The 12,903-nt window shown below is 43.2% G+C and overlaps 1 protein-coding gene across 2 annotated transcripts in view; it reads right to left on the bottom strand.

Annotated features, from left to right (window-relative positions):
* Window positions 1–12,903, bottom strand: part of Rin2 (Ras and Rab interactor 2) — a 210,998-nt gene that overhangs the window by 172,297 nt on the left and 25,798 nt on the right. For both annotated transcript variants that reach the window (XM_052183807.1, XM_052183811.1), the window contains exon 2: window positions 5,909–6,032. The gene's annotated coding sequence lies outside the window, so the exon portion shown is untranslated. The remainder of the gene's footprint in view (window positions 1–5,908; window positions 6,033–12,903) is intronic.

Raw genomic sequence — 12,903 nt, 5'->3', positions numbered from 1 at the left:
AGCTGTAAACCGTCTTATTAGGCCTGCCTTGGCTGCACCCTAGGGTCTAGCATGGTGTACTCTCATTACATTCATTCAGTTCTAGGAACTCTTTATTTTTCTCTGGGAATGAATACTTCCTACCTGTTGGATGGCATGTTTTCTGTAGATAGCTATTAAATCCAGTTGATCTATGGTATAATTTAACTCTGAAGTTTCTTTGCCAATTGTTTTTTACCATCGGAAGCCCCATGTAGATATGAGAGTTGGCTATTAAAGACTCTTACTATTATTGTATCATGGTTTCTTGTTGGTTGTAGTATCTGCTTTAAGAAACAGGGAGGACCATGACTTAGTATGAAAATATTTACAATAGATACAGGGAGGATCATGACTTAGTACAAAAATATTTACAATAGATATATCTTCTTGATGAATTGTTCCCTTTATTAGTAGGTAGCTGTTTCTCTTTATCTCTTCAGACTAGTTTTGGTTTGGATTCCTCCTTATCAGATGCAGAATCACTACACTGTCATCCTCAGTTCCCATTTGTATGGTAGGCTCCAACCTGTGACTCTAAGTTTAGGAATGTTTTTGCACATGACATTCTTGGACATAACAAGATAGATAGTTAGATCTTGGTTTATAATCCAGTCGGTTAGTCTGGGATTTTTGTTGTTGTTGTTTTATTTGTTTGTTTTTGGTTTTTGTCTTTTCCATTTTATAACCACTACTGGTTATAAAACCATAGATAGAGACCCACACATACAAGGCTGATATTACCCCCACCTTTATAAGGGCACAAATGTAACAACAGATAGAATTGGGTTGTTACCAGGCCAAGTACTGAAGCTGAAGCCTTCTTTAACTTCAATTATGAAAGAAGGATCCAGAAGACAGACCACTGGCACTTTCCCACTCTTTACTCTGTTCTTCCAACACATAAAACCAGAGATTGAAGCTGCAATGTCAAGGAACATGCAGAAATGATGCCATTCTGGGTATGTGAAATTAAAGGGGGTGGGGTCTGTTGCTGAGTGACAGATGAAATCGCTTTCTTACATTTTTTTTAACCTCCATTCTACCTGCCAAACCCTCATTGCTTGCCATTACTCCATCCCCATCAATAAGAAGATAAAAGAACAAAGGAAGTGGGGAGCCTGTCGCCAACTGTGCTCTGCCGAGCATCTTAATTCTGCTTTTTCAGACAGTACGATGGGTAAGAGGGACTGTGTGCAGCTTTTCCATCTTAGGGCCATTTCAGCATCCCATTAGATTTTTGTCGCGTGTTATAAATCACACAAATAGCATCATCCCCTCCAGCATCCCTCTTTGTAACGTTGCTAGTTCCCTCAGTAAAATATTGGCATTTTCTGTGGTACTGACGATTTCAAGGGTGTGCTCTTGTTTACAACTTTGTGTCCCGTGTAGACTCCCTTTGCTGGGTGGCTTGGGAGCACCTCCTCCCATCAAGGGATGACTCTTTCTGACCTCTTCAGTCTGGCCTGTCCTGATCTTTGCTTTGCCCAGCAGGATGCTGCAGGGTCACACTGTTATTTTCAAACCCCACTCTCTCCATCCCTTCAAACTGTGCTTCTATGTCAATAAGCTCAGACTAGAGGTTGGAGAGAGACATGCTGAACAGAGGGCAGCCACCCCACTGATACCATCTCCCCCCAGACAACTGGCAGAGGATGGCAATGCAGCAGAACCAGGAGAAGTCCACCAGCTGGTCCAGCTCCAACCATCACAGAATTACGAGCTAAGATGACCAAGCTACAAACTCAACATCCCTACTGTGAAAATTTAAGCCTCCTTTTTTGGAGTGCTTCAACTTTCATGTTAGGGATGCCCAACCAGTAAAACCAATACAAGTATTTAAAAATCTGAAGAAATCAAAAACAAAGACAAAATCAAAACAAAACTCTAAAGTCTGAAACATTACTGATCCTAAACATTTCTAAAAGGGATATTCAACCCTTCCTGAGTTTGTGAGTAGAGAATTTTTTATTTGTATTTTGTCTGCATGTATGACCATGTACCATGTGTATATAGTGCTTGTGGAGGGCAGAAGGAAGCATCAGATCCCCAGGAGTGGAGTTAAAGATGGTTGTTAGCTGCCATGTGGGAATTGGAAATTGAACCTTAGTCTTCTGGAAGAGCAGCCAGTGATCTTAATTGGTGAGCCATGTCTCCAGAATTTGGGGTAGGTTTTTAAGCAGCAAGGTGAACTAATTAATAGTGTAGCTAGTGCAAAATGCAATTAAAGAATTAACTAACATTCTTGACCAATTTTTCCATGTTTTGTAATATAAATAACTCCCATATTCTGGTTTTTCAGTCATCTCCATTACTTCTGGGTTACTATAGATTCTAAGTATAGAGATAAGCATTGTCTATTCCAGACATCGAAAAGGTAAGGTTTATTCTTAGTTCTCAAATACTTGCAGTGCCACTCACACACAGACACATTTACACAGGAGTGAAAAACCCAGTACCGCAATTCCAATGAGCAGAGCCAACTGAAATGATTCATTCATCATTTGCACAAATCCTAGCACTCTTCTGAGGCTAACAGAATGACGACGGTGGGGCAGAATATAGATAGCCTTGGCTTCTCCTGAGGACCTCATGGTAGAGAGACAAATGTATGGAAGAGAAGCATGCGTGTGAGAGATTAAGAGTAGGACCTTGCGGCCATTCGGGTCCCATAGGAATGAGAACTCCGTCCAGCAAGGCCAGTCCCATAGCGGGGAGAACTCAGCCCAGCAAGGAAAGCATCAATGCATTCAACTACGAACACCTCTTGATGGTCTCACTAATACATAACTCTCTTATTCTGGAGCTCCAGTCCCAGGAGTTTTGGTGATGACTAACAGTGGACATTAATCTTGACTCCTACTTGAAAGGACTTAGAATTACCTAGGAAGCATACCTCCTGTGTCTATAAAAATGTTCTCAAAGGAGCCTGGTGGAGGAAGGAAGATGTGCACTGAAGACGGGTGGTGCCACAGCATGGGCTCAGGTCTCACGTTGAATGAGAGGGGCGGAGCACCAGTAGGCACCTCTCTTGGCTTTATGACTCTGTTGCCATAGTGATCAGTATCTTCAAACATCAGCTCATATAAACCCTTCCTTTCTTAAGTCACTTCATCAGCTGCTTCATCACAATAACAGGAAAAAGTAGCTCATATATTAGCCGCATCACACCCCAGTGTCTTTAGTGGTAGATGTGTGCTCTTCCTCCTTGAAAAACGTTTGTCACTATTTTAACAATCTAATGAAACAAAGATGCCCTGTGGAAGTTCCTGTTATTGTTTTGTTTTACAGCTACATTTTATTGGAGATATTTATTTATACACGTTCAGAACAAAGATGTTTTATCTAACAGGAAAGACCAAAGAAGCAAGAAAGACAGCTTTGCTTTTTAAAAGCTAATTAAGATGGAGGCAGGAGCTGATATACCCCTGAGCAGACAAAACTAGTGGGTCCTTAGAAGCATCCTAAGCTTTGTTTAATTTGCAAGCATAAGTGGATGTCTGCTTGTTTCTTCTAATTCCAAAGGGAGAAACCAAATATAGCCACTTTATAATCGAAACCAAATATTTTCTTTGCTTTACTTCTGTGACTATGAAAACACTCCCTATGCCAGGGGCTCTCTCTTCCTTGCCTCTGTCAGTGGGGCCCCAGCACCACTTCTGTGGAACTGTACAACTCAGTTGTTTGATGTTTAAGATGTTATTGTGGGACCAACAAGAAAAAAGCACTTGCCACCAAGCTTGAGAACCCGAGTTCTCAGAACCCATATAGAGGAAAAAGAGAACTGTCATATGACATATTGATCATTATTTTTATCCCATGCTTGACCTCCTAAAAGTCATGGATGGGTGTGTCTCAGATGCTTTATCTCTTTTCTTCTAGCATAGGCCTTGACCTTGTATAGACAGGCAGAGTACATGTGAAGGTGTTCCAACCTACACACATATACTAAAGGTAAAATTAAAAATAATTGTTTTATGCAGCTGCTTACTTTTTTGTTTGTTTTGTTTGGGGGGTGTTATTAGGGGTTGGGCCCATAGCCTTGGGCATGCTAGACAAGCTCTTTACCACTGAGCCACACATACAGACAACTTTAGCTTCGAATTTATGATCCATCTGCATTGGTCTTCTTCTTCTTCTTTTTTTTTTTTAAGATTTATTTATTTTATGTATGTGAGTACACTGTTGCTATCTTCAGACACACCAGAAGAGGGCATCGGATCTCATTACAGATGGTTGTGAGGCACCATGTGGTTGCTGGGAATTGAACTCAGGACCTCTGGAAGAGCAGATAGTGGTCTTAACCACTGAGCCATCTCTCTAGCCCCTGCCTTGGTCTTCTAAATGCCAGGATTACAGGCATGTACTACCATGCCTGGCCTCAGTTCACTCTTAACAGCCTCAAAAGACAGGTTTTCAATACCATGAGGAGACTTTGGTACAGGTAGACAGAACTTTTCACTCTTTGACATTACTGTAAAGAAATTCACATTGATACCCTCTGGTATGGATTTCACATGCACCCTGCCCGTCTATACGAGCTCAAGGCCTATGCTAGAAGAAAAGACATAAAGCATCTGAGACATACTCGTCCGTGACTTTTAGGAGGTCAAACACGGGATAAAAATAGTGATCAATGTGTCATATGGCAGGTCTTCTGCATGACAGACAAAAGCCATGTGGCATAACATGAGCAGATACCAGAAGATCCAGCACATGGAGAACTCTCTGCTTAGGTCAGAACAGAGGGCATCTAACGAGGGTCCACAGAGAGGAGTAGCAATTGGGGAAAACAGAAAAACCTTAGGTCAATACAAGCAACTCATTAGCTGGTGGTATGGCTTTGGACACACCACTGGGTTTCATGTGATCTTGGTTCCCTTTATTGTAAATGAACATCATGATAACTACTTTAAATGGCATGGCTGTGAGTTACATGAATGACACCAAATGTGTTCACTTTGCTCACAACCTGTCGCAAAGGGCAGGGCTCAGCACGAATGGTTCATCCTACGTTGTCATCATCGACAACAGCTTGTCTCCATCTTACCAGACTCTCTGGAGGCAACCCGGAGGCTGGGCCAGGCTTACAGAGCTTCACTCCCGTAATACTAAGCTGTCATTTAGAACCAGGACCTGTTCCCCCTGCAATATGGTGGCCCGAAGACCACATGTCATAAGAACACAAGATAATTAGTAAGCCAGGCAAAAGCCAGGCCCCTTTTGCTTTAAAGCTGCTTGTGATCATGTCAGTGCAGCGGCTAAGCAGATCCAAGCAGAAGGGAAGTACACCCTGTAGCTGATGGAGGAGCAGCAAGAGTTTGAAAAGCAGTGATGCCATTTTGACCGTTTGTTGCTCTGTCACAGTGATCTGAACTGATATTTTGCTATGCTTACTTTCTGGAAGGTAGATGTACTGTTTAAAAAAAAAAAACCAAAATACTAACAACAACAAGCAAAACAAAAAACTAAACCAGATGGAAAGAAAAAGAATGGGAGCAGGGAACCCGAAAAGTGACATGGTCTCTGTTGGTGAAGGCCCTGGACTAACTCTGCTCCTTATGTTCTGGGTAACACCGCCAATGCCACTAGCAATGCCTGCCACATTTGGCTCCTATGAAAATTAAACCAGTTCACCTACCTAGGCTGTGCCTAACATGAGGTCAATGTTCCTTGCAATAGCTATGGTTCTACTTTGTCTTCTTGGGGCTCCTAAAATGTCTTGACTCTCAGGTGGCTCTGATCTTGCTACATCGAGAGTGGAATCAGTTACCACAACAACCTGCCAATGCTGGCACAGAATATAATCCCAACGTCAATGACAGACCTGGAAATGAGCTAACTCCCTGAGTTGATGTGCCCTGGGTTTCATCATCTCATTTTTACCAACCTGTCAGCCCAGCATCTCTCTCTCCTCTCTCTTCAGCTCGGGCCTCTGTGCTGCAGAGTTCTGAAGGCTCACACATTTGATCTTTCCCGGTGGAAGTTTAGAAGTCTCTGTCTCAGGTCTCCATCTGCAACACACAGAATTCACGGTTTAGGATTTGTACACAGTTAAAAGTGCCATGAGCAACCACACAGGTGGCTTGTTCCCTGTCTGCTCTGGGAGAACACTGACAGATGGCACAGGATGACTTTCTTACCCACGCTGACCCCAGGTCTACCTCTGGACCAGGAAATGGGGGAGGGGGTCTACTGAACAAGCAATGCCCTCCAAATTCCCAGCTGCTGCTCAGAATTTAAAGGCTCCAAACAGCCTTCCTAACACAAAGGATGGGTCACCGCCACCCTGTTGTCACTATCAATTAAGTGACCAGTTTTCTTCCTTACTCTGCAGCACATGAGCTCCTCCTGAGAGGACTTTGATTTTCCACTCTGGGTTTCTGGAATGGGTTCCCATGCTGCCACAGGTCACTGTCAACTGTTCCTGTCAATTGCCTTAGTACATAAATATATCACAGTCCATGAAAGAAAACAAAACACAAGCTCACAGCTGAGAGTTGCTTTTACCATCGCCACTAATACCTGTATCTCAGCACAGATGGACAGTTTTTAATTCAGGTTCTTTCTCAGTCATTTTCTGCGTTCCAGTATTAAATAATGCACACCCAAATATCACTTTTCTAACTAACTGCGTGGTATAGGTCCACTCCCCTGCTCATCACGTCCTTACGATGACTTACCACGGTCCTCTCTTCATTCTCCTACACGCTTTCACGCCATTTCTCTGTTTCCCTTCTATACCTGACCTCAGACTTCCCCTTTCCTCCATATAAGTCCCACGCACAGCCATCCTTCACATCTGACTTGAAATATCCTTGATAACCCTCTCCAGTTACTGAAGAAGATTCAACTTTTAAGCATGGGCATAATGCAGCCCGGTCTCACCCAGAATGCTTTAGGGCAGAACCTATACGGGGACACGAGTGTAGCCCTGCCTTCAAAGCTGTCTGAACCATTCCCCCCTGTACTGGCTAGTTTCGTGTGTCAACTTGACACAGGCTGGAGTTATCACAGAGAAAGGAGTTTCAGTTGTGGAGGTGCCTCCATGAGATCCAGCTGTGGGGCATTTTCTCAGTTAGTGATCAGGTGGGGAGGGCCCTTTGTGGGTGGTACTACCTTTGGGCTGGTGCTCTTGGGTTCTATAAGAAAGCAGGCTGAGCAAGCCAGGGGAAGCAAGCCAGTAAGAAACATCCCTCTATGGCCTCTGCATCAGCTTCCTGACCTGCTTGAGTTCCAGTCCTGACTTCCTTTAGTGATTAACTGCAACATGGAAGTGTAAGCTCAATTAAACCCTTTCCTCCCCAACTTGCTTCTTGGTCATGATGTTTGTGCAGGAATAGAAACCCTGACTAAGACACCCCCATACAGTGGAGACTGAGGTTCCGTGATTAATGAACTTTCACCCACAGCAGTAATGCATTTTCCATCACAATCTATACCCATACCCACATGCACAAGACAGAAACGATCTCTGTGAAGTACCCCAGTCTCACTCTTCTTCCCCGCCCCTTCACTTTTATTTAAAACTATGGTGGATGTGCTTCTTCACCTATTTGCCAGTCACAATCACTAGAGGAGGGGCAGTCATGACTCACATTTAATAACAGTGCTTCAACCCAGAATGTGATCATGTGTGTGATAATCACATGTGCACATACAGGTGTGTTCACCTCTACGCATGCAGCTCATGGAGACCAAAGGCTGACCCCAGGCAGCCTCCTCTATTGTTTTCCACCTTAATTTTGGAGCTTGTTGCTTCGGGTAGACCTGCTGGTCAGCAAGCACTAGGGAACGGGTAGACCTGCTGGTCAGCGAGCCCTGGGGAAGAGGTCTGTCTCCTCCCCAGCACTGGGTATACTTAAAACAAGTCTACACCACTACACTGGGCCATCTTCTCCACCTCTAGAATATACTTCAATAAATTATTAAAGATTAGCTTTGAAATAAAATTTTACTTCAGGGGCAAGAGAGAAAGAGAAGTCAAGACTACTTGCAGGGAACCTGAGTTCAAATTCCCGCATCCTTATGCAGCAAGTCACAACTGCCTGTAACTCCAGTTCCAGTGGACCCAACACCCTCTTCTGTTCTGTACTTAAATGCATGCACGTGCACACACACACACACACACACACACACACACACACGCACTTTTTGAATGTAATAAAACAAAAACAAAACAAAAAAATCATCTGGTGAGGGCAGTGGTGGCTCACATCTTTAATTCCAGCACTTGGTGGCCAGAGGCAAGCAGATTCTTTCTGAGTTCGAGTCCAGTCTGGTCTACAGAGCGTGTTCCAGGTGATCCGAAGCTACACAGAGAAATTCTTTCTCGAATAGCCAAAACAATCAAACCAAACAAGATAAGATGACTTACTCCACAAATTCCAAAAGGTTGGTATGTGAATCTGAAAGTAAGCTCTTGCTGGGACTGCACATTTGAACATCTTCATTATACACCACATCCCTCTTCTGCCAAACGAGCAAAGCTGAGCTCACGCATGCTTCCCATCTTGTCCGGGCTTGGTAAGTGTTTCCCTCTAACTGAATCTCACATCCGTATTCTCATGCAGCCTCTCGGTATGAAAACCCATTCTCCTAAGATGGCTCTGCTGTAGAGCCTCCCACCTGGAGCTCACATTGTTTAGTGATGCTGTCTGACTGTGTGCCGGGCCCTGGCTTCCTGTCATCCCTTGTCTTAGGAAAGACAGCAGTATGGAACACAAGGCTGGTCTTGGCATCAGGACTTCTGATTGAGTTGTAGAAATCTGGCACACATTTGCCATTTGTATTTTTAAAAACAAACAAACAGCACTCTAGGGGAAGAGACAAAAGGTGCACATGGTTCTCAGGAAAGAGGGAGGCTGGCTGTCACTGGAATGTCTAATGGTCCACTGCAGTCTAGCACGGAGCCCTTCCGACGCAGACTCTGTAGTTTCAGGCTTCTGATGACTTTACCATGTGGGTATAACAGAGAATTAAATACTGCTCAACATGACCTGGTTTACATGAATAAGGATCATCCAGAAAGCCCAAGGCAGGGAGTGGGAAAGATTATCTATTAGGTAAAAGGCTACTAAACAGCTTCAAAAGGCTCCTGACACAGGACAACACAATGATTTAGGTAGCTAGAACTAAAGCATGTAAAATAGGCGCACCAAACTGAATTTACACTGAAGAGGTATGAGATGCTGTAAAATTTTATACAGAAATACAAAACACCAGTCACCTAAAATAGGCCTTTGGAGACCAGAACTACGCACTGAAATGAGAAACAAGCCACCTGCTCCTTCGAGGCAGGAGTAAGCAGCCGGAACAACGTGGGAAAGTGTCCTGGCCTTTCTGGTAATGTCCCAGCGTTTCCTTGGTGAAGGGTAGCTGTTGTAATTTGTTAGCGAACTTGAACAAAACTGTGTTCCCAAAGGGAACAAAAACTTCTGCCCAACTTACATGGGTTCCTGAACACACTTGAAATTGTCTAATGACTATTAAACTCCAGGGATTTAAGTTATTTTAACTTTTAATTTAATTTCTGTATGGAGGAAAGCCAAATTGGTGGGATTAGAAAGGTTTTCCTCATCACAACCACTGGTTAAAAAAATGTTGAGTGAGTGTCTATTAGGTACTGCGTTGTGAGAAATTCTGAGTTATGATTCTCATTTTTTTTTTTTAAAAAAAAAACCCACTTATAAAAAAATTAGAAATCAAAATGTTCAAGGTAGCCAGATCTGGTGACACAGGTCTGTAATCCCAGCCGCTTAGGTTGCTGAAGTAAGATTTTGAGTTCAAGGATAGCTTGGGCTACAAAAAGAAAAATAGATGTAAAACCAGCTTGGGCAACTTAGTGATACCCTGTCTCAAAATATGGAGGAAAAGGAGAGATGGGGATTAGATCAGGGTTCAGCCCTTGCCTAGTATGTAAGAGGGCTTGGGTTCAATCTCCAGGACCACAAGACAACAACATCCTTCAGGTAAAAGCGAGTTAAAGAGGTCAAGATGCCAACGAGGTTTGATTTTTCAATGCAGCCATAGTTACTCTGGAAATTGAGGTTGTTGCTAATTTCCTCATGTATTCTGACAAAGTCACCTAAATGTGATGGCCTATTGTCCATTGTCCCTGAGTAAACTGGCTCAGGGTTCCCATCTGCAGGCAGCAGGATCGGTGGTTTTGAAAAGCTGCTCTAGAGAAGGCTTCTAACAACTCTTTTTTATCACATCAGACTTGCTGACTCTGGATGCCATCAACCAGGCTCTTAGGTCTATTGCTGGCATGGTTTGAAGGTGCTCCTACAAGATAGTGCAATGGGCACTTACTTCCTGACACCAGTGTTCAGAGGTGGGGGCCTTTGGGTTCTGACTGTGTCCTCAGATGCTCCATCCATGGCTTAGTTTATACAGGCGAGCTCTTTCTCCCACAGTTGCTCAATTCATGGATGCTATCCATCAGGTGGATGTAAAGTGAAGTAAAAAGAGCCTCAGTAGACACCAACCCGATGCTAGGCTAGCACCAGACTCCCGTTCATCTCAGTTTCTAAAAGCACGAGTTCAATAAACTCCCATTTCTTATAAGTTATCCAGCTAGGATATTCTGTGACAGCATCATGTAATGGATTAAATAACTGGTTTCCCTAATGCATTCCTAGAAAAAGTAAAGTTAGGTAGGTTCACTCTATCTCTGTGTAGCCAAGTTTCTCTTGGTACCAAACACTGCCCGTGGCATCTCCGTGTGTAGATCACATCTCTGTATTGGCTCAGTTTAAGAATCTATTCACTCATAATTCTGTGTATGCACTTCATAGAAATTCCATAACAACTACGATTTGGGATGCCAATCAGCTTGCTTAGCCCTTCCCACAGCTTTTCCTACGAAATCTGGACTCCTGAATTTAAGAAGGGTCACAACTTTGTTCCATACGCCTTAACAAGGAAGTGTGGAATCACACAAAGTAAAACAGGATTTTGTTGTTGTTGTTGTTGTTTGCTGTTGTTTTGTCACAAGATTTCTGAGCATCAGCAAGGGTCAAAGGCTGTTTCATAGCTTCCAACGTCGTTGGAGCTTTTTCTTCTTAGAATTAAGCCAGCTATGAAAAGCAGACTCTTACATCCCTCCCAAGTCCCCTGTCTTTTCATTTTCCGGTTTCTCGTTTGTTGGGTTTTTGTTTAAGTTCATTATATTAGAAAAGTTCCTACCAACTGCTGTAGTTTTCATTCTATTTTTAAATTTAACCTTTATTTTTATTTTATGTGAGTATTTTGCCTGCACATACTGGAATCCTTAGAAGTGAAGCTAAATGGTTGGGAGCCACAGTGTGCGTGCTCCGAATCAAAGCCAGGTCCTCTGTAAGAGCAGCCAGGGCCTTTTGTTTTTTATCCTTTTATTTATTTTTAATTCACTTTACATCCCAATCACAATCCCTCTTCCTAGTCCCACCCTTACAAATCCTTCCCCCCATTGGTCCCTCCCCTCTGGCTTAGAGAGGGAGAGCCCCCCTTGGGGTAGTTTTCTGTTACTATAACAAGTACCCAAGATAATCAACTTTAGAAAGTTCTGGGGGCTTTAGTTCAGAATCAGGTGGCCTGTGGCTTTAACCCTGTGGTGAAGTAGCTCACTAAGGCTTGAGGACCTGGTGGAGCAAAACCATAGGCCTCACTGTGGAGAATATAAAGAGGAGAGGACCAGTGTCCCTAACGTCCTCAAGGACACATCCCCAGTGACCTAAGGACCTCTCAGTAGGCCTACTGCCTCCAAACACATCATCCTATGGGGACAAACCTTAACTTGAGGTCCTTGGGACACTCAAGATCCATACCATAGCACCATTTAATCTCTAGGCCAAAGGTTAAAGAGGAAACATAATATTCAAAGAAAAACCAAGTGACTACTGCCAGAGGTAAGATCCTCTGTGTCTGGGTTGTACGATATGACAGCCAGTAGTCCTAGGTGGCTGTAGTCACTTGAAATTTTGCATGTCCAAATAGAAATGTACAGTAAGTATAGATTATACATATTTTGAAATTAAAAGAAGTCAAACCATGAGTTACCTCAATAATATATGTTCATATTTACCAAGTTGAAATACCTTGAAATTCAGTACTAAAAATCTTATCAAAATTAACTGGGTTTAACTTTTTAACATGTGATTTAACAAAAAGTATAAATTTTCATATATACTTCACTCTGCATTCCTATTGGACAGCATTGCTGCTGCTCTGCAATTATCCTCAAAGCTTTTCTGGATCTCAGTCCCCTTTGACTGGGCTGGGGTATTTGCTACATTTTAACAGTAGTACACACACACACACACACACACACACACACACACACACACGTCTACTCTCTTCTGAACACACATGCAGAAATACCCTCAAAAAAAAAAACACTTACTTAATGCTATTTCCTGAAAACACATACGCCATACTCACAATGGTCTATTTTGAGCATGTTCTGTTAGTCTATTTTGAGCATGTTCTATATATACGGCACACACACTGAGGGGTGCTCTCCGGCCTGTAACACCTTGCCCTGTGCTGCCACCTCCTGTTACCATCTTGTCGTCCTTTAAGACCCTTTATTAAGTGGTGAACAGGAACGTTGCACTTGTGGTCTTGTGCCATTGTTCCGTAGCTGGAGGATGCAAGACCTGAGCAATGCCAGGAGCTGGCGGCCAGCCAAGCCCAGATGTCCTTTGTAAAATCTTGGTCCCCACCCTTGTCTCCTATAGGGTCCTGTCAGTGTTCTTACCTCTTCTTCTCTAATCGCATCCGCCCTCCTCACTCAGTGAGCCTCCACTGCCCTGCCTTCTCAGAGTTTAGTCTGCATACCTTCCTCAGTGTGTATGAGTCACAATGATTACTACTTCTGCGAAGTTTGTCTCACCTATTTGA

This window comes from Apodemus sylvaticus, chromosome 5, assembly GCF_947179515.1.
Source record: "Apodemus sylvaticus chromosome 5, mApoSyl1.1, whole genome shotgun sequence".
NCBI classification, from domain to species: Eukaryota; Metazoa; Chordata; class Mammalia; order Rodentia; family Muridae; genus Apodemus; species Apodemus sylvaticus.
The sequence above is the reverse complement of the archived record's forward strand: the minus strand, read 5'-3'. Positions and strand labels throughout refer to the sequence as shown.